Raw genomic sequence first — 24,773 nt, forward strand, 5'->3', positions numbered from 1 at the left:
AAATGTTAGTGTGATTATTTTTCTAAATAATGATATTAACCTCACGATAGGAGACTTGGGTGATTCTTGGGAAACAGCAAATTCTTGTTCTTCTTTTGACCAGGTGTTAAACCATCAGCTAGTTCTTCCTGAATGTGCTGGAATATTAAAAGTGAGTAGGGTTTTAGCTAGCAACCTTGGCATTCTTAAAAACACAGTTGTAGGATGCAGCTTGTAGTTCTTACTTAGCTCATAAAAGTAAGCAGAAAAACAGAGATTTATACTAAAAGGGATTATTTTATTACATTTTTATTATGGTGAAACCACGGAATGGATGTTGTTCATGTAGACTATGAATCGTAAGGTCAGATTAAAGCAGTAGAAGAGAACTGTGCTCTGGTCTTAGCGATTTCTGGGGCGTTACTGGGTAGGTTTGCATTGTTCTAAATTGCAAGTCATGCTGTGATTTCAGTCATACATATTTGATGTGTTTCCTTGCCTTTGCTCGCTTCTCTGGTCAGCTGTGAAAATCCACGATTACACAGTCTTTGTGTCAACGTCCAGTCCTCATGTTTGTGGTTGAACAGGGGCAGTGGAGTCTCCGTCCTTGGAGATATTAAGAAACTGGACGTGGCTCTGAGGAAGTTGATCCAGTTAACCCTGCTTGAGCAGGGAGATGGGAGTAGGTGGTCTCTAGAGGTGCCTTCCAACCTCAACCACTCCCCCTGCTTCTGTGCCTATCAGAAAAAAGGTCCCAGCAAACAGAACTTGTGAATTTTTCTAATGAAACTGCAGGATTGTTCTCAGGGAGACTCCTTGCTCATAAAGATAAGCACAATATTCAGAGCGTTTGGAAAGAACGATTCTCTTGAGATTTGCTTTACCATGCAGTTTTTTTACTGATGTTTGCCCATTACAATGGGCAATAGATAATGTAAATGCCTATTTATCTTCATCCCCTAACAAAGCAAAAGATGTGCATGGTTACATAGCAAATAGAAAGCAGAAAACTTCAGCAATAAAATATCTTAAGGAAAGAAGTGTCATTAAGCATCTTGCAAAATATTGTCAGTTATAAAAGGCCCTGTTCGTACGTACAAACCTTTCCAAGTTTCAGTGTGCTGACTCTGGACATTTTAAATAGCAGCAATAATAGTGTTATTACAATGATGCTCTAAGGAAAAAAAATGAGTTTGTAGAGAGAACAAGATCAAGCAAGTGGGTTTTTTTGGACTGAGAAGGAGATTGCCTGGATGAGCGCCTCGTTATTCTGACCATATTGATTTATGTAAAAAAGGCATTCAGAAACAGTGACATTCTCAAATGCATCTGGGGTCAAAGAAAAGGTTATATTTTTCACTGTTTGAAGGATCCAAATGGTGTATCAGGTAACAGAAATATTGTTCCTGAGCTGTAATGTTGTACTTTATGCTTTTCCAGTTTCTCTCACTTATAAATGAAGACATGGACACAGTGGCTAAAGGGAAATGAACCCGTTGTGTCGATAAAACTCTTTAGGATGCTGTCTTCAAGTAGAATCATCAGAAGCATATAACCTAAATTCCATAATATAAATCCTAAATTCCTTGCCATGATAAAACAGTCATAATACTTTAACCCATTTCTTTTCACTATTTTCCTGTCTCTATTAAGATTTTTTTAATATATATTTCCTCTTTATTTATTTCTCTGTTATTTCTTCGTCTCTCTGTGTGGGGTTGGTGGGGTTTTTTTGGTTTAATTTGGTTTGTCCTTTTTTTTTCCTTTTTTTTCTTTTTAATTTCCTGTGGTCAGTAGCAGGCCATTGATTTTCTACAGGGGCATTGTCTGGATTTCCAGCAAGTACCGCAAGGACCCAAATGTTTTCTTGGGCGGGATGCTGCAGGCAGCTGCCTCTTCTTATAACTGATTCTGATCCTGACAGCTTTAAATTATTGCTGTTTGCTTGCCTGCAAGCCTTCACTGAAACTGAAATTCTTGCACAGACCCTGATATGTCAAGAGATCTGTGGGCAAAGCATATGAAGAAAGCAATTTATCCGTCACTGACAGTCTGGCAGCGCATGACAATCTTTCAATGCCTGGTCAGCGGTGACCTGTGGCAGTTTCACGAGGTGTAATTTCAGGTCAGAGTTTCTATATGACCTGTAGACCTCCTATATACTTTCCACAAGTATCCCTGCACGTGTACAGACGGCCCATGAATGGTTTATAGCTCTCCTTCTGTTAGGGGTTTGTATATTGGTTATTATTTATATGTTCCTCGTCTAAAATGTAGCGGAACTGACAGGTAATCGCTTTGACTGAAATGGAGTAGATCTGATTTAAACCAACCATAAATTTACATAGGGGGTTTTCAGGAATCCTGATCTAGATGAAATTTTTGGAGAATGATCTTTTTATTAGTTTTTTTTTTTTTTTTTAAATAAGTCTGAAATAACCAAAATTATTTATAAATTGCATTCCTATTTGGCAAGTATTGATGGCTGAAAAAGACTCATAGAATACTAGACTATCTTGATTTGCAAGGGGCCTATAAGGATCATCGAGTCCAACTCCCTGGTCCTCGCAGGATGACCTAAAACTAAACCATATGGCTGAGAGCATCACTCAGGTGCTCCTTGAACTCTGACAGGCGTGCTGCTGTGACCACTAGAAGAGCCACCCATTACAAAGTGTTTTAAAATTAATGTTTTCTAAATTGGGCATTTTACTTCCTGATAGAATGTAGCTAGATACGTTGGAAAAAAATTAACCCTCCAGCAGCCCTGAAATAATTGAAACATCAATTCTGAAAGCAGAAGTGGTTTTGCATTTTAAGGTCAGAAGAAGCAGTGAATTAAGCACAAAATAAATTTTAGCCCACTTTCCTCAAAAACCAGAGCTTATGAATCTATACAGGTAGGGTGTGTGCTGATGTGTTTCCTCCTCTCATTCCCATGCCCTTCTTAATATTTGATCGATTTTAACAAATTTAGACTAAATAGCGCCATGAGAAGTCTCCTGAAAGGGTGCTGCCATTGGCTGAGTTTTATAGATTAAGAACTGAAGTTCAGAAAGCAGGTGGCAATTTTTTTCAGGCACTCAGACATCGGCACACACACCTAGGTCTTCCAACAGGATATTTAAGGACTTCCACCACTTATATGTATATTTTGAAGTCTACCCTGGGAGGACTAGACCCAACATCATTAATGGAGTCTAAAGGAAGAAAACCATAGTTGTAGGTTTATACTTCCTTTTATTTTTCTAACTAGCTCTTTTTTGGTCATATCTTCATGCTGGACCTGCTCCCTGCTGTGCTGGTGGGAAATGGGAGAACCACTGGGCCGTTCTGGTTCACATATTGTCAAATTTTGTCAAATATCTCCCTGATGCGTCATCCCAGAGTCGTTCCCAACCCAGATACCAATGCCAGTGTGTCCATCCATCCAAAGCTGGACACTAGCTCCTCCAGAAGTACTGCTGGGTGGGTATTTCAGTCCTGCTTCTGGCAAATCCCTTGGGAATTTGTGTCTCCTTCCCAAGAAGTGTCCCTGTGCTAACCAGGGGAGCTTTTATGTGTGCTTCTATTTTCATATTGTACACCAGAGAGCAGCATGTTAGAGGGTTGTTTTAATGCTGAAGGAAAGCGGGCCCTGAAAAGATTTTGGTTTGTTTTCCAAATTCCTAAGGGAAAATATAAAGGCCTTTTATATATCACTGAACCAGACAACAGCTGACAAATAGTTTCCTGTTTGGGGGAATGGAGATATATGTACCCCCTTCCTTACAATGCGTGTTACTGATTGAGCTACCAAGTGGCTAGCACCCGTTCTCCATTCTGCCTATGTTCTGAAATTTGAATTTTCAATTATCTCCTTCACTTTAGGTTAATTAATTGAACTGGAGTGAATTCAGTCAACTGCTCTACACTTTCTCCAAGCAAGATAAAATGCAACGTGTGACTCATGCTTGTTTACAAAAATTTTTATATAGTTGTAAATAATAAATCTGCATGTTTCTCTGCTTTCTTTTACTGGCTACACATCAGAGCTATTTAAGAACTTTCTGGAAGAGCAAACTACTTAAATTTTTACAGACTGTGACTCTATAGCCCTTGTATTATTGGCTTGTTCTGATTTTTAATCGATTAACAATATAAATCAAATTGGCAAAAGATACTGATCACCCAAGTGACTCTGAAAGCATTTTTCCATGCCTATTGCTAAAGGACCTTACAGCATAATGCAAGGAAAGAGAGTCCAGCAAAGGCAGGGTCTAAAGAAGATGCACAGAAAGGTGGGCATAGCGATGTTTGTCCCTATTTTCACAAAATCTGAACAAATCTAGGCTTATAAAATGCCAAATAGCCATATCTTTCTCATGGAAGTTAGTAATTATTTCTGAGTGCTGAGAAATGAAATTCCAACTCAGGTACAGAATCACAGAATGATATGGGGTTTGAAGGGACCTCTGGAGATCATCTAGTCCAACCCTCCTGCCAAAGCAGGTCCACCCAGAGCAGGTTGCACAGGAGCGTGTCCAGGTCTGTTTTGAGAGAACAGTTATACACAACTATTTTCAGTGTGGTTATGGAGCCCTGACTCTGCATTGAGATAAGAGGGACATTGCAAAGTCAGACTCCTTTTCACTGGTGGTGTTCCTTGTACCCCTAAGAACTGCATCCTGGTCTCCTGCCCATGTTGGGCAACACCTGGAGCTTCTTTTTCAGAAAACTTCTCTGAATTTGATTCCTTCCTCTGCCAGCAGATATCCTTTCAACCAAGAAAAATGTTCTGCTGTCCTTAAACTATTAACTTGTGAGGTAGAATAGCCAACTGGGGGCGTTTGCATGAGTCCACTCCTTTGCAACCAGAGGCCGTTAGCTTACCTCCCAGTCAGGGTGACTGCTTCTCATCTGGTCTCTACCCTGTTTGTTTTGTTTTACTTGTAGCTCTGCTACAAATTAAAATTTCCATGAGTTCAGCTCTGAATCACTTGAATACACAAACCTTTCCAGCTGTAGTTCACGGGGAAGGTCAACACTATAACTGAAAATAAATTAATTGAGCATAGGTGCTTGTGTCTCTGACTCTGTGTGGGTGTGGGCATCTCTGGTGAGGGTGGCTGATGTGCTGGCTGGGTAGGAACCAGGGGCAGGTAGGCATGTTCAATGGAACAAGTTCTTCTTCATGTCAGATGTTAGTGTAACCCTAACTACGATGCTGTGCTTGCCATGTAGGTGGAAAATGGATAATTCTATAGAAGGTTGGTAACAACAATTAACTCTGTACAGCTGTGGATATTTTCTTGCATAGTGTTTATTTGATTGCTTTTCGTCTCAGACTTCTCTTCCCCCAGTACACTTGTACTCAAGACACTTGATTTGGTCAGCACAGACCTATGAAATTACAAGGGAAAGATTTTTCTATGTGGTTAGTTGGTTCTAACATTCAAAGATGCCATATTCAAAGGAAATACGTCACTCAAACATCTCTGTTTTTAAACAAGCTGTCTTTAGCTGAAGCACTGGTGATTCTTCATGAAGAAACCTCGAGGAAATAAGCAGAATAGAGAAATCCTGGGAAATAAGAGGCAGTATTGCTCTTCTTTTCATTCCTGTTGTCTGCTTCTGGAAATTGGTTAGTTTAGGATTTAAGTAAGCCTAAAAGAAGGGACATCAGAAAGAAAATAAAATACATCCAAAATCCACTTTTGCATTAATGGAGCAATACCCTGAAAGCAAAATCCTGCCAATAGTTGCATCTGTGCTTTTTGCAAGATGGTGATAAAAAAGCAAAAGAAATCTCTTCATTTTCAAGATAGCTTCACAAAGAAAGCAACCAGAAACCAGACATGGAACCATCTCCCACCCTTCGCTGCCAGCGGCTGTTGCATATGATGTCCTTGGATGCCCAAAGATTAGGCAGTCTGATCCACCTGGCCCATGTAACAGGGATCAAAGACATTTCTCCATCTACAAACTTAAGCTCACGGTAAGTGCATCCTTTTACTAAGTCGCACAATATTTTCATAATAAACAGTGTTAGAGCCTTTTTTTTTTTTTTTTTTGGGTAATTACACTGAAGCACAATGTTGCTCCCGTCTGCCAGTTGTTACAAATTTGGTAAACGAAGGAAAGGCTGTAACACAGATTAAGAAAGACATATTTGTGAAGACTGTGTATCGTGAAGTGCAAGAGTTGACATTCCTTTCTTTTCTTTTTCAGCTCTCTGAAAATGAAGAGGAAAAATTGAAAGTTATGTAGTCTAAGAAAATTAATAGGCACACCTGGCTCTTGAGGGGGCAAAATTGTGGACCAATCCTCTCATGTGGCAATGCATTTTGAGCAACAAAAAAGGTATCGTTTAAAATTACTTCATGTTCTCAATATGAACGGACAGAACACGTGCCAATGGGAACTTTACATCCAGTTTTTATTTTCATAAATTCAAACTCCGTTAAAAAAACCCACCAAAAGCAAAAAAAAAAACCCAAATTTAATCTACGACTTGATGGTTTGAATATATTCACCAATCTGAAAGTTTCTTCTGTGGTATTTTTACTCATTTAATCAAATGATAGTCTTTGTACGGCAAGCACATTTTCCTTCTCTCTTGGGGTAAAAGCACTTCTACTCCCAGTTACTAACTCAGTTACAGTTCATTTACAGCAGAAAGTCAGAAATTAGATGAAGTTTCTGCATCATTCAGTCAGGACCAGGTTGGGCAGAGAGTAAGGTCACATTTTGACAGCTGGAAAGGCATCTCATTGTCAGCTGCAACGTGAAAGACCAGCTTAGAGACCTGAAACCAAACAAGTATTTTGCACTTGATTGGTGTGCAGTTTCTGTTCATGTTCTTGTCTGGTTCCACAGACATTAAATGAGAGTCTACATTTGTGGTGGCACACAGTCAAAATCGCTCTTGGCCAGCTGGATACCACATGCCTTTCCTGAATTCAGAGGATTATTACACTGGATCATTAAACTTCTAATTTAACACTCATTATACCTGAAGAAAGTATTTTCCTCTCTTGGTGCTATGTCTTTTTTGTATTTTTCTTAATGCAAACTTAATAACTACCAAGCCTTATCTTCCCCTTAAGAAGAAACCAACTGCTTTTAGTCTAACAGAAAACATGTACGCTTGAGAAATCATTAATTCTGTCATCCTAAACATATCGTCATCAACCCTGAAGTTTAAGTTTGATCACATTTGGCTTCTGAGTAACTAAATATATTCAACACCAAAGAAGGTGGAACAGTCATCACTGGGCTTTTCTTGCTGACCTCTCACAAGATGTCTAGTCATTCTGGCCAGGAAATAGTGGTCCATGAGGTCCACTGTTAGCAGGGTATACAGCAGCTGTTTCTTAAGTTCTTCTGTGCCCTTTCTGAAGTGTAAGACTGGCATTTTCTGGATGTATCTCTGTGTAGGCACATTGATATCTTTGTTAGTTTCCCAGCTGAATTTCTGCTCGAACTGGATTGATATAGCCAGGCATGAAACATGCACACTTTGGAGCACTCATCATATTCTTCTTTACCTCTAGATGTAGTAGTTTGTCATTGCAAAGGGACTTTGTTACTCTTTGCAGAGGAATTAGCCTGTGCAGGATAAAGGGTCAAATTCTTAGTAATGAAAAAGGTCATAAAATCATAGAATGGTTAGAGTTGGAAGGGACATTAAAGATCATCGAGTTCCAACCCTCCTCCCATAGGCAGGGACACCTCCCACTAGATCAGGTTGCTCAAAAACCCATCCAGTCTGGCCTTGAACACCTCCAGGGATGGGGCATCCACAACTTCCCTGGGCAACCTGTTCCAGTGGTCTCACCACCCTCACAGTAAAGAACTTCTTCCTAGTATCTAGTCTAAATCTCCTCTCTTTTAGTTTAAAACTGTTACCCTTCATCCTATTCCTACATTCCCGCATAAAGAGTCCGTCCTCATCTTTCCTATAGGCCTCTGTTAGGGACTGAAAGGCTGTCATAAGGTCTCCCTGGAGCCTTCTATTCCCTTCTTCAGGCTGAACAACCCCAACTGTCTCATCCTGTCTTCATAGGATTCACGGATTCATGGATTTGACAGAGTTGGAAGGGACCTCTAGAGATCATCTAGTCCAACTCCCCTGCTAAGCAGGTGCTCCAGCCCTCTGATCATCTGTGTGGTCCTCCTCTGGACTTGTTCCAGCAGGTCCATGTCCTTCTTATGTTGGGGGCCCCAGATCTGGACACAGTACTCCAGGTGGGGTTTCACAGAGCAGTGTTGGAGGGGCAGAATCACCTCCCTGGAACTGCTGGTCACGCTTCTTTTGATGGAGCTCAGGGTGCAGTTGGCTTTCTAGGCTGCCAGCATGCATTGCTGGCTCATGTAGATCTTCTCATCCACCAACACCCTCAATTCCTTCTTCTCAGGGCTGTTCCCAATCCACTCTTTGCCCAGCCTGTATTTGTGCTTGGGCTGCATCTGTGTGCAGTGGGAAAAGTGACATCGAGATTTCAGGGGCTCACACAGGCATTGCTAGAAAGTCACGGGAGCTTGGAAAGAGTCTGAAAATAGGATTGGAGTGCATGGAGATGGAGAAGGTTTGTGGTACAAAGAGGCTGTAGGGACACTCTCACCAAACTCGTAAGACTCTCCTGGTTTAGCTGTGCTCTCTATTTTCTTATTACATTCCAGGGAGCTTCCCTGCTTACCATGTCATTTTAAGATACTTGTTTCTTTCCTACAGCACCTAAGATGTCCCATTGCCTCAGGTTACATCCTTGGGAGAAGAGTGCTCTCAAATAAAGTGAAAATAACACTGTTTACTTAAGACAAAAGGGACTATATAGAAGCGAATATTTCTACAAACATAGGTAAAGAAATAAAAAGCAGATTTACTCTTCTTGCACCCAGATTAAATCAGAAAGGTCTCTGTCTCCTTTTATCTTGCAGACTTGCTCTAAATGCTTCCCTGATGCACACCTTCTGAGGAATTCTTTTATCTGTGCCTGTCTTACATTTCACGTTTACATGCATCAAAGGGGACCTATTCCTGGCAGAAAGCATTAGCTTATCAGAGCTGATCTTTAGCAAGTCCCTCAAAGGATCTGAATGGGTTTAATCTTTGCCCTCAACATGTGTACTTCTTTTCTCCTTATTCAATGTATTTTCAATCATTTAGCTAAAATGAGGGGTCTTGATATCTTAGATCAAGTATCATCTCCCGCAGTATTCTAGCTATCAATATCTCTTTGACTTAATGAAGATCACCTTCTCTCTGATTCGGTGTCTCCATCCATGACAGTTTATATTTTATATTTGATTATGGTGTATTTTACAGCTGTGCATCATGATATAAAATATGCTAAGTATAAACATGTAAATGGTGCAAAAGTGTGCGGGTCACTCCAACAAGTTAGGATTTAATTCAGTAGTTTAGATAGAGTCATAGATTTGAGACAACTAAGCCTTACTTTCTTCTGTGTAAAGTGACAGGCAGGAATAAGACTGGGAGAGATTCCTGGGGAAATACTCTTTTGATGAAGAGTACTGGGAAGTCAGAGAAAAATGGGCAGAGGAAGAACTTGAAGAAAGCAGGGCAAAAAAGTAAAGGAGATGGCCTGAGGAAACTGAGGAGGAGAAGAAAACATGGCTAAAAAAAAAAAAAAAGGAAAGGAGAAAAGGAGGAAAACATAGAAAGTAAAGGAGAAAAAAGTAATAAGATTAAAACTTTGAAGAGGAATGCCCAACAGAAGAAAAGGAAATGCATATTGAAATGAGGGCATGAGAATGATTGTACGTAGCCTCTAAATTTAGATGATTTATATTTTTCATGTTTTTCTCATTTTTATCTGAAAGGAAGCAGAACATTGCAAAGTAAAGACTGAGAGTGAAGAGAGACTCCGTGTATGTATGTGTATATGCACGTGTAAATGGTCTAACTGCCTTTGGATGGGGTGGAATAATGATGGATAGTGAAGGAGAAGAGTGTTGTCCTGCCACAATGTGAGCTTTACTGGTGACTGATGGATTTTGAAGTCATAATGTCAGGGTGAGCTTCATCATTCCAGATTTTGGAGGTCTGCAGTGACCTCTGAGCTGGTTGTCTAAGTGTCTTTTTATTATCGGTGGAAAGAAATATCCTCTTTTAAGGTGTGAGTCATCCAGTCTCCTCCATCCTCTCAGGATGAGGTGAATCCTGTCACAGAAGGATGTGTTTCTCTCCATTGGATAAAAATCTTATCTAAACCACTAACTTAAATATGGACCACTACGCTACATAATACATTCCCCACAATGAGATGAGTCATATTTGAAAGGTGTACCATTAATCCATATTCTGTTTTACCATGTGTACAAGAACATTCACATTTTTCATTATAATTGTTCCGTGTTGGCCGTGTAAAAAGAAAATACTGTATTCTCCTCCCCTGTGACACTCTTCTTGTCTTCCCTTCTGCCTTTCTTGTAGCATGGGAGACACATAAGGGATTCCATTCTTGCAGCTCAGCTCAGTGCACAGGAAACTACTGACGACACCTAGGATAGTACTATATGATTCCCTTGGCATTTAGTAGCATTCCAGGATATATTAGATATGCCCATTTGTCTTACTGCAGCTGCTGGCAAAACCAGTGATACAAGTCCCGTAAGCCCCTGGCTTCAAGGGAACTGCTTCTTTCTCAGTGAAAATATTTATTAAAAAATACACAAATACTCTGATGGCTACAGTTATCTCGGGGGGCTACAGCCTGATATGTTTGACTGATAACCTGCTTCGGATATTGCCAGAAACTGGCTGAGCTTCAGAAATCCCAGTTTCTGTCCCCAAAGAGTCTGAATGAGATCTGTCTCCTGGGAACTCCATCTCACCTCCTGAGAAGGTCTTTGGGGACCTCCATTGCAGCTCCTACTTTACTGTGAGGGTGGTGGAGCACTGGAACAGGTTGCCCAGGGAGGTGGTTGAGGCCCCATCCCTGGAGATACTCAAGGTGAGGCTCGATGAGGCCCTGGGCAACCTGGTCTAGTTGGGGGTGTCCCTGCTGACTGCAGGGAGGTCGGACTAGATGACCTTTGGAGGTCCCTTCCGGCCTGGGCAATTCTATGATTCTATGATTCTATGATTCTATGATTCTATGACTGGGCTGCTGGACGTCTGGTAGTTTTGAACAAATAATGAAGGTTGGTGACACAACAAAAAAGGAGTCGGGGTATAGGTATAGGATATACATATAACTCCCAAAAACCAGTCGGATAGACAAGGATGTGAACAAGACTATGTTTTATACCTTATTATTTCTGCTACAGATCCTTACATCCAGCCCTTCAGAGACAGATGCATCTTAGGGATGGGATAAGTGAAAGCCAAAGCTTTGCATTTGCTTGTGACCAAGTTATGTGTGTAAATCATTGTGGCTTACACTCCCACTTGCTTTTAACGCATCACTTCAGAGCTGGTACTTTTTGTGGTAGGTAAAATGCATTTGGAAGATTTTCCCCAGCGTAACACAGGTTATTTGCAATTGCAGAAAGAAATTGAATGTTGTTTCCTCACAAGACTCCTTGAAGTCAGCGTTATCATTTGTCATCATCCATGCTGAGTAGCTGGAACATTCACAGTCATGAGAATGAACCCAGCTGTCCCCCCTCTCCTACGTTAATATTAATTCATATCATACAGAATCGGAGAGCTGCAGTAAGTTTGGAGATTCTTGCTTTATACCTGTCTCCACGTGTCATATTGGTTTCTGCCGCAAACCTTCATACTGATAAAGGATTGAAATGCGTTGAAATGCCTCAGTTTCACAGAATCACAGAATGATATTGGGGTTGGAAGGGACCTCTGGAGATCATCTAGTCCAACCCCCCTGCCAGAGCAGGTCCACCCAGAGCAGGTTGCACAGGAACGTGTCCAGGCAGGTTTTGAATGTCTCCAGAGACTCCACCACCTCCCTGGGCAGGCTGTTCCAGGGCTCTGCCACCCTCAAAGGTAAGAAGGTCCTTCTCATGTTTAGATAGAACTTCTTATATTCAAGTTTGTGCCCATTTCCTCTTGTCCTATCCCTGGGCATCACTGAAAAAAGACTGGCCCCATCCTCTTGACACCCATTCTTTAAGAATTTAGGATCCCCAATGCAAAATAAACACCACCATATCTGCCTACCACCAGCATTGTTGTGCTGATTGCCTGTAAGTAAGGGACTTTTTATCCCTCGAGACATTTTTGGAGCTATTTTTGCAGCTGTAAGAAGGTTACTTTTTGGAGAAACCCCTGTCTGAGGAGAGTCAGTGACAGTCTATGCTGCAGGAACTGTGAGGAGGGGGTATGGGAAAAGGTACTCTAATAGTGGGGCTCTGAACTGGGAATTCAGAATTGTATCATCTCAGCCAGAGGTGATATAAAACACCATGAACAGTCAAACCCATCTAATTTCAGAAGTGCTAACAAGAACTTCTTTCATATTCATAAGGTCAAAATAAAAAGCTTTGTGTAAAAATCGTGAAAACAATCTTTTTTTTTTATTATTTGAGCTGTTTTATGCAAAAACATGGAAAGGATTGAACTGTTTCATTTGTAGCATTCAGTACATCATTCAGGGGAGGTAAGGGAAGAGGAAGCAGACATGAATCTTGACAAGTTTGTGTGGCTTCATGTAACTGGAAATGAAACAGAAAACTAAACAATTTGAAAAACCAGAGAACAAAATATAAGAGATAGCCAGTTCTGGTTTCAATCCTATGGCAAAATGTCAATTACTTTTTAAGTAAAATAGGCACATTTTCACAATTGCTTGCTTTTTTTGGTTTGGTTTTTTTTTTCTGTTTGAATTTTGCCAGTTTGATCAATCCCAGTGAAAACTGCACTTCCTCACAGTTGTGAAACTAGTTGGTAGCACTGAAAGCCAGGTTTGGGGTAGGGGGGTTGGTTTGACTGTGCTTTTTCTGTGAGATAGGTCACAGTTAAATGTGCTGTTAGGGCTTACAGAGAGGGTGCCACGTGGGGAAGGAGAATTGCAGAGGAATTCCTCAGTATCGCTGCTGAACCAAGCAGCATTTCGTGGGCTGACTGCCCCCATCCCAGATCCTTCCCTTCCTCCCATGTTTTTGTGACTATACTGACAACTTGGTTTGACCTTGAGCTCCCACTAAACTTACACTCTGGATCTCTGCTGACTTCCCATGGACAGGACCGTGTTCAACCCTGTTCACCTCTTTGTACTTCAGTCCTTGAGGTATGTGATCTACTTACCACTGGGAAATATCAGCCAGCTACTGGTCCCCCAGCTGCCCGTCCCTGCTTTCTGTAAGGGACCACCCTGAACTGTGGATAAGTGTCACCTTGATGGTTTTGAAGTCATCACTCGAGAGGGGTGGGATGGCTCATCTGTCTTGGGATTGGTGAGAGTAATCTCAAATGCAGCCTTACATGTCGATATAAATATAGCTGTGCATATGCTTTTCTGTGCATATGTAGGCTATACTTTTTTTTTTTCAGTGCAAGTGTCTTTGAGCTGATATTTTCACTCTCTGGTTGTAGCTGGAAATAGTGGAACAAAGTCTTTTCTCCTCTTGTGGCGATATAAATGTGGAGCGACTTCCCTGACTACAGAATTACTCATCACAGGCAGCATTGCAGCCTGCATTTCATAGAATCATAGAGTTATAGAATCGTCTAGGTTGGAAGGGACATTAAAGATCATCTAGTCCAACCATCAACCCAACTCTGACAAAAAAATAAATAAGAAATAAGCAATGAAAAATCACTAAACCATATTCCTGAGGACCATGTCAACCTGTCTTTGGAACACCTCCAGGGATGGTGCCTCAACCACTTCCCTGGGCAGCCTATTCCAATGCTGGATAACCCTTTCTGTGAAGAAATGTTTCCTAATATCCAATCTAAACCTCCCCTGGCGCAACTTGAGGCCATTTCCCCTTGTCCTATCTCCTGTGACTTGGGAGACGAGACCGACCCCCGCTTCTCTACACCCCTCCTTCAGGTAGTTATAGAGTGTGATAAGGTCTTCCCTCAGCCTCCTCTTCTCCAGACTGAACAACCCCAGCTCCCTCAGCCTCTCCTCATAAGACTTGTTCTCCAGACCCCTCACCAGCTTTGTTGCCCTTCTCTGGACCCGCTCCAGCACCTCAATGTCTTTTTTGTGGTAAGGGGCCATTTCTATCAGTTCATACCGCTGTGACCCATTCCTGGCTCTTCTCACCAAATACTCAACATCTCACGGTGTCAGGGCTTTGCTAACTTCTTTTTATTTTGCACGCCCACATATGTTACCAAGTGCTCCAAATGGATGAGACCTTGACGTTTTTGGTCACTTAGAGGACACTGACAATGCTTTAATTATCTTAAAAAGCGCTTTCTGATTTGAGATATTCCTCTCACACATGCATGCCCCACAGAGACGCAAAGCTCTTTTCAAACCAGTTACTGGACTTTTGCTCTGCTATTGAATTTTGCTTTCTGTGATCGCTTTTTCTTCCCTTCAGCCTTCCCCTATCTTCAGTGAGCCTATTATCCTTATACTTACAATTCTGCAGGTATTCCCTCTGCACGTTGTAAGCCAACGCTGTACGAGAAGCGAAGTGGCTGTGCCCTCACCCTTCAAATGTCCTGCAGAAATACATTGCGCTCGCCTTCTCCCTGTGCCGCGCGCTGCATTCACAACAGACTGAAACAAAATACAACGAAGCCCCTGCCAGCACCTTCCTCGAGAGATCTTAAAGCTCAGTGAGAAAATTTGTAGGTGGGAAGATTTAATTTATCTGTTCAGTTTCTCCTAAAAGCAGCTGAGAACACTATTAGCCACTATTTAAAATGTCAGCGTTTCCCATAACTATCCCGCCATAGTGCCTTGCGTTGCCACAGTTTTCCTTTGTATTCAATAATTAAAGCTGCTTAGTTGAAGAAACATGGTGCTCTTTGGCATATGTTGACTTTTGAACACTTCCTACCTTATCTGTCCCAAGACCTCACTGTTTGCCAGCTGATCATCACTGCCTACCAGCAGTGCTGCAGTCTACAGATTATGTTAGACAGAATTGTGCTTCTGCACCACGCCATGGGGCGTGTTTCTCATATCGCACCCTTCTCCGAGCATATGGCTTTGACCCTGAACCCGTTAAACTGGAGACGCTCTGTTGAGTCGACAGTTTTCAAAGTTGCAACCAGGTTAACCAAACACAAGTTCAGTGACAAAGAGTTCTAGCGGTGTCATTTACATCTGGGATGATGCTTCCTTCTTTCTGAATCAGCTGCTAACGATTCTCTAGCTAGTAGTAGACACATTGCTAGTAGTAGGCACATCCCAGTGCTTCTTGAAGCTTTCTGTAATTATACGTTGTTTATTTCTACATCTTCTGAAAGGATCTGCTTTTACAGCAGATTTACATTAGAAGTAATCTGTCCTTTTATAGCCCCAGCATATTGGATGCCCATAGAAGGGGTCAGCAAAGATGGGTGAACTACAGGGAAGACTGTCTGCGTATAAAACTCCACTTTGAAATGAGCTAACAGCAACAATGAGGCTTAATCAAGTTCAGAAATTGGCATAAGACCACTAGTTTGCCCTTCTGGAATACCTTAGAAAGCAGAGGATAAAAATCTCAGGTTAAATATTCTGGAAGAGCTTCAGTTCCTTGGGTGAGGAGCAGAGCTGAATCCTTTATGAAGTTCACTCTGGGCCAAACAAAAGGATCAGCTTTTCTGTCCTACATCTCATCTGAAAAGTGTCATCTCTGATTGCAGTGTGCTCCCTCAGGCAGCTGTTTGCTACTTAATAGTATAGAAATCATCTCACCACTCCAAGAGCACCTGGAAGCAATGATGGTGTGACTTTGCTCAGCCTAGTTCAGACTGGATTCCAGAAGGATCCCTAAACAAGAACAAAGCATCTACAAACTCGGTCAGTTATTAACTAACCTACCTGATACTTCACACACATCTAAGAAACGAACTATGGACAGTTCTGTGTATTCGTTAATACTTTGTTCTTCCTTTTTTTTTTTTTTTTAATGACTATGAATTTTGGCATGAAATAGGAGTTTTAGGCCAGGTGCACAAAAATACATAGGTCTCGAGGTGCCACTAATTTCAGCTTAGCTCAAGTGGATTTGTGGACCAAAGACTTGACATCTTACATATTTACAGCTTCCAGATGGTTTTGCTTTATAAGAGATCATGGTGTTGTATATTTTGTCCCATAGCAACCTCAGGGGGCCTCAGTGCAGAATGGCAAAGCTGTTTAGGCACTTGGATCTGCAGGAGAACACCTACTAGGATCTCAAAAATACCTTTGCACACACTGATTTTGGTGGAATTTGAATTCTTAAGGTTTACATATGCTTTGATAAATCCCACTAGCCATATCGCTTGCTTATTTATGTGCCTACAAAAAATCTGGCCCAAGGATTACTGGTGTAGCAAGACTCATAAATCTCTGCATACAGGTATTTCCACACATGTATATGTAATGGTAAATACCACCGAGTCCTCCACTTTGTTTCAAGCAGATACCAGACCTTGTTCAGCCTCGGGACTCAGATCTTCATTTACATCAGTACAAAGCAGGCTGGGTTTTATTCATAGCTATGATTTGGCTACTTAAAGACACTATCAAAGAAAATCGGCTCTAAATTCAATTTAGTCAACCAGCCAAGATGCTTTCATGGCTGCTTTAAGTTTTTGTAAGCGCAAAAACGTTGGAGCGTGATCTGCTCTAATCATGTGAGCACAAAATGGGTGAAAATGCTACTTCTGGGGCAAGTAGCTGAGAATTTTCCTATAATACTGTCTGTCAGTCACTGCACAGGGGCTGTAGCACTGGACACTGCTCCAGGTGGGGAGCAGACAGTGAGGGTATAATAATTCTCTTTGACTAGAAGTGATGCCACCGGTCAAAAGAGTTTCCTAAGCAAAGTAATCACTCCTTTAAAGCCTTCTACTGGAGCCATTGGAGCAACGGTCCTGGGCAAACCTATCCCATGGTGTCGTCCACTGTCCCCCTTTTCTAAATTTCCTGGTCTGGAGTATTAGCTTTGTGAAGGAAACATCCAGCCAGGCTCTGTTTGATCTTTTCCTCTGTAACTGCAATGCTGGTAGCAACTATGGAAAACATTTCCTCACCTGGATTTTCTTTGTTGTCAAATACTTGCAGAATTACAATTTTGTATGCATTAAATTACTTTCACTAGTGTTTATGCAGCATTACATATCATTATGTAAAATCTCATTCCCATATTCTTGATCACTGTGTTGTGCTTTATTCTGTGTTACTGTTTCATGAGTGTTGTTGCCTGTTATTTGTTTTTTCCAGTTGACTGAGTTTTATCCTAAGTTTCAAAGTCGTGTTGACACAAAGTCTCCCTGTCCACAACTCAGTAAATCAATCTAACTCTTCTCATTTCCATGAGTCCTGCACCACACTGCACTTTTAGAGTTATTAATTAGCAGGATAGAGGACTCGTGTGTGTGTGTGTGTATGTGTGTGCTCTTGTGTTTCTGTGTCACCCAACAGTCCCATCCTATTGCTAGGTAGTGTCAGGCTTAAAATGAAGTGAATAATGTTAGGCTTTATTTTCTTCCAGATCAGTGTTTGGTTGTTTTGGGGTTTTTTTTAATGAAAATAAAATTGATTAAATGTTATCTCATTTAAGATTCAACTTCTGCCATCAAACGGTCAATCAGAATACCCAAGAAGACTAAGCAGAGTTGTGTGCCTGGACTTTGGGAGCAGAAGCCCCATTTTCTCCTTTTGTTCTCTCTCTCTGTCTCTTCATTTTGTAACTTCTAAAAATTTAATTAAGGTACAGGTGACTTATCTTTCAGATCATCCATGAAAAAATGGCATGCCCTAGGAACATCCAGGCTCATTCATCAAGCTATACTATTTTTATATTCTTTTGTATAGAGCTTCTGAATCTAGTGTTAGATCAACCAGTAATTCTGTGGTCAAAATCTACGGGTAGATTCTATATGCTTGCCGCAAGTCTTTTCAGTTATTCTATACGTTTTCTCGGCTGAAATGTCATTTTTAAAATAAGCCTGCTGCCTTGCCTTGCCTTGCCTTGCCTCTGCTTGGAGATTTGGCTCAGAAAAGCAGCATCCATCAGTCGACTGAGCTGGAGGTGAAGTGCCAAGAACTCACAGAGGCTGCTCTTGGCAGAGCCGAGCGCTCGCCCTGTGCAGTCGCGAGCGGGACCCTCCTTCTCCAAAGCTGAACTTTGAAGGAGCCTCCGGCTGGACTGGAAATTTGCAGATAGGGTTTTGTCCTTTTACTTAATTGCATCCACGCTTTGGGGGCCGCGGTGAATGTCGGCTTGACTGGCAGCAATAATCAAAGAGCTTGAAAACCTCTCATTCATGCCCGCATCTACAAAGCTGCACCTGCAGAGGCATCCATGCAGTAATTTTTTGTGGTTTCCAGCACCACATGAAAGAAACAAACCCACTTTGTAAAATAAGCTTTAAAAGATGTTTCTCTTATGTAAATTGGGGCTACGGAGAAACATCTATTTAATGGCAATATTGTGAAGATTGAGTAGTTAAATATTTAAAGATCTTTGAAAGCATCTGTAATGATGTTCAGTAATTACAGCTTAAATATTTTTCTTAATACAAAGAGGAAGCAGAAATTCAAAGTAGTTGTGCATTACCTTCTTATAAAGCCACCTTCGCTGCTCCCACTGTATTTTAGAAAATGCATAACTAGTTTTTCCCAGGCAGAATCCTCTTTTTCCTTCTATTATTTATGACCTATGAAGAATAATTGATGTTAAATATCTCTGTGAGCTCCTGTTTATTCCAGTTACCAATTTGGCAGTGATTAATAAAAGATATTTTTCTTTAGTGAATAATATATTGCTATAAATTAATTTTTTCACTCCCTTGAGCTCTGCATTACTCTTTGCCATTGCTTCTTGGTTAAGTTAAATTGTTTACCTGAACTTTCTAGAGCAATGATTATGAGTAGGTGCACGGGTCAGATGGTGTTGGCACGGTCTCCAGAGGGATGTTTGCAATTGCAGTCTCTTCACACGCCAGAAATCCCAAGCCTTATATTTTGTACTTCTCCAACTTTTAATCTTTTTCTCTCTTCCTGTCTCAAAACAGACTGGAAACACGCATTTTTTTTTTGCCTGGGTCCCTCAGACCAACTTATTACTGTGTGCCCTGCAGTGTCCCTTTTTCTTGTCCCTTCTAAACAAGTTGCATTAACAGTTCAGCTACAAGATTATCTTGTGATTGTCTGTACCATGTATCTAAGCATAACTCTTTCGGTATTTCTCATCATCCAGGCAGTGCACACACAAAGCCTTGCCATTATTTCCTTCCTACAGTGTCATTTGTTTTTTCTTTCTTTTTATGTTTTCGGATAGAAATTGCACGCTATACTCTTCCCTTAGGTCTTTGTTTTAAAATCCACCTTCTAGGTGTTTGTCTTCTATAGTTACTTGATAAAACCTGTTAACTCTGGGTCTTCTTTTCCCCCTCCCTCCATACAACTCAGAAAATTGTTTTTTTCAGGAATTCAAATGGAACTCTGTCAGAGGCAGTGGTAGATCCCGTTTAGATGACATCCTATCACTTAGAAAAGACAACATGTAAAATTTTAATCTTTATAGAATTAGAAGAACCCGCTCCAGAAAACATTGTTCTTTCATTTTGTCACTTATTATTTGCTTACTGGTCTGGCACCTTTCTACAGATCTTGAAGACTTACTGGAACTGTAATAAGTCAGCCAAATTTAAGCCTTCCTATTGCACTGAGGAGAAAAGGTATGATACGCTCCTTCAGGGATGCTCAGCAGAATTTTCATAAGCATCTTAAAAAAAAGTCACGATCTCATGAACAGTAATCAAAGACATTGACATATGGTGGTTTTCCAGTGACTGATTTGTTATTTTTAATGGTTTGATGTCCACACCACTGAATCAAAACTGGCAATAATCGGGCAAAATGCAGGCAGAGAAACCAAAGGTGAAATTGTCTTATAAATTGATCTACTGTTCCCAGACTACTAATCAATGCAAACAGACATCAGTAAGGCAGGATATGGAAACTTAATCCACTTACTGTCTGATATATTCTCTGGAAAAAAAACAAGATTAATAGTACAATTTGCCCCAGATTCTTAAAGTACTGAGGCAGTACATTTGTATCACTGAACAAGAACAGCCGGGTAATGAGAAACACAGCGACGGGAGCAAACGAGGTGGAGTATTTTAGGCACCCTGCTACCGTGGGAAAGAGCAGAAAAAGACTCTTGAAAAAAAAATATTCACCCTTCTGTTCGTTGCCAGCGCTTGGTTTGAGGTGGAGCTGTTGCTCAGGGAAGACTTGCCATGCAGTAGAACGGGACAGGGAAGCACCTTGCTTTGTCTCACTGGTTTGATGAGCTTTTAAACCTCGAAGCCAGTTCTTCGCATTCTTAGCGGAGTGATGAGCTCTTAGAGGGAAAAAGCTTCCTTTTAACACGCAGTCTTATAATTGTTAAACTTTCCTCTGTAATGCACTGTGGCCTTAATTTGGCACTTTAGACGTTTTACTTCTGGTGCTATCTGAGGTTATTTGGCTGGAGTGTGTCAGTGCAGTGTCTGCGCATGCTCGATGCTAATTCGTTTGTCAGTAACAGAGTGTTAATGGTGTTATTGTAAAGCTCCTTTTGATGTTAACTTGGCCAAGGTTTCCTCACAAATCCCACAGGAACAGCAGAGGTGTTCTTAGGGCACTGTGGGAAGAGTTGTTCTGGAGGAAGATGGGTGTATGTGTGTTGTGTGTGTGGCTGTAGTCCTAGAAAGAAAGTGTTGTTGAACAGGTTCATTCGACAGTTTTTCCAAAAGGCAACCATACTGGTGTCACCCAGTCATCTCCTCCTTTCTAAGATTTATCAGGTTCTCAAAGCAGGAGTTGAGTTTGCAAGATGGGATGGCTACAGGCATGTGAAACAACATCACACAGAGGTTTTCCTTAATCTTGGGTCAAATACACTCACTCTCAGAGCAGGCTGCTTGATCTCTTAGCTCAGAGAGACAGAGAATGTTCCCTCCTCCATCAATCGAACTTACCTTCTTTAGGGCAGAAGCACTCCTTTCCACAGCACACGTGGATACCTCTACCCCATGACTTGTAAAGCCAAACTCCGCTTTAGGAGGCAGAGAAAGAATGAGGTTGTGATCCTTCTCCATCATTAAAGGGGGTGCAAAAGCAATGGCCCTGCTGCAGTCCTCCTCTCATGGCTGTGCAGGAGCTTCCCAGTCCCGTTCCTGAGGTTACACCTTTGTGAAGGATCTGGAGCTTGAGCGTGGTGATGGGCTTAGCAGTTCCTGTCTGAACATTGCTCTTTACTTGAGGGTGAGAAATGAATAATCGAAATGGGAAGAACTTTCACTAGCAACAGCAACCAAGAAGGGTGTTTGTTCTGCTGGTGCCATTGATTCCAAGACCTACTTAGAGGAGAATATGAAGAAAAATGTATATTGCTTTATGAATGATTGTTGAAGGTCTAAGAAGGAGGGAGAAGGATCTGCTTCTCATTAGAGATGTTTTAAAAAGCCAAAAGCCTTCCTTTACTAAGTTATGAGCATTAGTCATCTACTTAAATACGAGAGTGTTTCCCTCGGTCTATTTTAATTGAATAGTTTTGGATGTGGTCACTATGGAGGGATGGAGGACTGTTTCATAGTCTCTAAAGTCATCTTTGAAGCAAACTCAGACTTTATCCAGTCAATTTTCGGAAAAAAATATTACATTACCAATTCTCTTCATCATTCTCATGTGCTGCACAGCCGTAGTTTTTTTCCAAGTAGGGAGGTGTCACAGTATCCCATGAATTTATTTATTCTTCCCCCCAAGTATTGTCTTCCAAAATTTAGGTAGAGGAAGACTTCACCTAGTGTGGCTTCCTGGGGATGTGCGATGATTAAATCAGGCTGTGGTGTTTTCAACCCAGCTCAAAAAAAGTAGCAGAGGAAGTTTTATTAGGAAGCAGATATTCTTTGGCTGCGTAAGTCAAGACAACTCTTTAAAAAGGGAATGATTGCTTAAATGCAGGTCCAGAGAGGTGATTCTTCCGCTTTACTCTGCTCTGGTGAGAGCACCTGGAGTATTGTGTGCAGGTCTGGAGCCCTCAGTATAGGAGAGATATGGACCTGATGGAGCGGGTCCAGAGGAGGGCCACTAAAATGATCAGCGGGTTGGAGCACCTCTGCTATGAGGACAGGCTGAGGGAGCTGGGGTTGTTCAGCCTGGAGAAGAGACCTAATAGCAGCCGGGGAGACCTAATAGCAGCCTTCCAGTACCTGAAGGGGGCCTACAGGAAGGCTGGGGAGAGATTGTTTAGAAAGGCCTGTAGTGACAGGACGAGGGGAAATGGCTTTATGCTGGAGGGGAACAGATTTAGACTGGAGATGAGGAGAAAGTTCTTTACTGTGAGGGTGGTGGAGCACTGGAACAGGTTGCCCAGGTTGAGACCCCATCCCTGGAGGTATTCAAGGAGAGGCTCGATGAGGCCCTGGCCAACCTGGTCTAGTTGGGGGTGTCCCTGCTGACTGCGGGGAGGTCGGACTAGATGGCCTTTGTAGGTCCCTTCCGGCCTGGACCATTCTATGATTCTATGATTCTATGATAAATCCCATTGGAGCTAGTAGAGTATAGAGGATCACAACAGCACTGGGCAAGATCTTCTCAGTACCTTGTGAGGTTTGGTTGCCACTAGTAAGTACAGAGTGTTTGACCAGGTTTCCTATTTAGCATTTTTTAATATTTTGAATTCCTAATGAATGGTTTTTATTTACATAGAAGATAAAATATTATGCTTGATGTTGAATGTACTTATCGTATTCATTCTTTGACAGGTTCTTCCACTCCAGTATTTTTCGCAGTTCAGCTTCAGTCATCAGCCTGCACCGTAGGACCATTATTGACCCCTCTGGTTTGCTGCATCACCCGCACCGCGGCACTTCTCAACATCCTGGAGAAGTCAGTGCTTCTGTTGTAAAGAATGTGGATATAAATTACTCCGAATTGCTTCTGCTTGAGAAAAAGCTGTGTACTATTGGATAAGGTCCTGAAACGTAATTTGAAAGCATCAACAGCAGAAAAAAACATCCTGAAGTGGGGGAAAGACACGCTTCTTGGACATTACTCATTTGAATCATGGAGCTATAGAGAAGCAGATATTGGTATGATGCAGTCGATGTGTGACAGAGTACCAAAAGGACATTCTTGAAGTCAGCTCCATCTTTCCTATGACGTGACTATTCTCTTAGTAGGCCATATTTTTTAGGGAATCATCAGCATGTCTATGAGCTTTCCCAGTCCTAAATTCTTTTAGGCTGCATATTTCTTCTGGAGTGAAAATTGGAGACAGCGTAGCCCATGGGTTGCTGTGAAGGCATCGAAGCAACATTCCTCACTTTTAGGGGACTGGTGTGGTGGCATACAGGAATCTAATGTTCCATGCAATTTATGATTTTCCATTTTACTGAAGAAATAATTCTGTTTGTTTGTAGGTTTATGAACTTGCAGTCTTGAGTGCAGAGTACTACAAGTCACAAATCATTTTATCTATTGGCTGTTCTGTCTTAAATGAAGAAATATTGTATATTGCTAATATCCTGATCTCCAAGAGTTTCTAAGGAAAAAAAAATTGAGTTTAAATGTAATTTAAAAATTTTGAACATTTATTATTAAAATATATTTTTTTAGAAAAGACAAGTATCAGTTTTGTGAATTAATTCTTTTCTGACAGACACTGGAGAGGGAAGTGTTGCGGTGTTTCTCTTGAAAGAGGAATACCTGTAATCACAAGCCTCGGGAAGTGACTTGCGCTGTAGATGGATGGATGCTTTGAGCTTGCTTGTGTGTATCTAACTTCTTCCAAGGGAAAAGTCCTGTCTGAAATGTAAGGGGATTCTGTATATAACTGTTACACACATGCCTACGTGCTCACACTAGCAGGAAAAACGGCCTGCTCTTATCTTTGTGTCCAGAGGATAACTCTGAAACTTTCATCCTTCATTGTTCCTGGTGTTGCAGCGGCTGAAGAAGGAGCCTATAAGCCCTAGGTTCAGTTCTCAGAGCCCCTGCTGACTTATTTGGAGACCTCAGTGGGGCATGTAACTGCTGTCTGCTATTTTCCAGTCTGCCATAAGAAGTGGATAGCATCTGTCTTGTTCCCACACTGTGAGCTTTCATTCCAGTCATGTTTGTGCACTGCTTGGAGGGTTTTCTGCTGAAGGTGGTAGCAGTATTTCTTCTAATTCCCAATCCACCTGTGCCCCAACGTTAGTAGGAGCTTCTTGAGATCACAATTAGTTCCCTAAAATGGTGATTTATCTTCTGATTGAGATTTACTGATTCATTTACTAATAGCCAGAGGTTTTTTGCCAAGGGGTTGTCTTAATAACCTGCAGACCTAAAAGAATTGCTTTTGCTTATTTGCGAGCCAGTGGCACTATATAAATATATATGTATGTATATATTCCATGTATTTTTGTTCAGATTTTCATAGGGGAATTCAAAGCTTGGAAATGAAACTGGCTTTATTTTCACTGGGATCTGAGAGAAAGACCTGTCACAAGCTGCTACACTTGGTGAGGTAGGCTGTTCTTTCCTCAGAGAAAAGGAGCTCTGTGGTTTCACCTTGTGCTGTAGCAACTGTTTTCTTCATTGCAATGAAGGAGGGACAGAATTTAGAAACTCCCCAATGTAAAAAGCATTGAGAAAACAGGAGTGCCATCTTTAATGTCCATTTTAGCAGCAGGAGGGTCAGTTCTGTAATATCTGTTTAAGAGCTAGGCTTTGGGTCTG

The 24,773-nt window shown here is 41.4% G+C and overlaps 1 protein-coding gene and 1 long non-coding RNA gene across 12 annotated transcripts in view; both read left to right on the plus strand.

Moving 5' to 3' along the window:
• The window catches only part of DLG2 (discs, large homolog 2 (Drosophila)), a 1,063,278-nt gene that overhangs the window by 46,057 nt on the left and 992,448 nt on the right, over positions 1-24,773 (plus strand). The gene's annotated exons all lie outside the window — the stretch shown is intronic.
• On the plus strand, positions 5,068-23,673 carry LOC106897579. Its single transcript, XR_001413787.1, has 3 exons — positions 5,068-5,956; positions 6,190-6,321; positions 22,817-23,673. It is a non-coding gene; the product is annotated as an uncharacterized LOC106897579 (long non-coding RNA).

Source organism: Calidris pugnax, unplaced genomic scaffold (assembly GCF_001431845.1).
Source record: "Calidris pugnax isolate Ruff unplaced genomic scaffold, ASM143184v1 scaffold252, whole genome shotgun sequence".
NCBI lineage: Eukaryota > Metazoa > Chordata > Aves > Charadriiformes > Scolopacidae > Calidris > Calidris pugnax.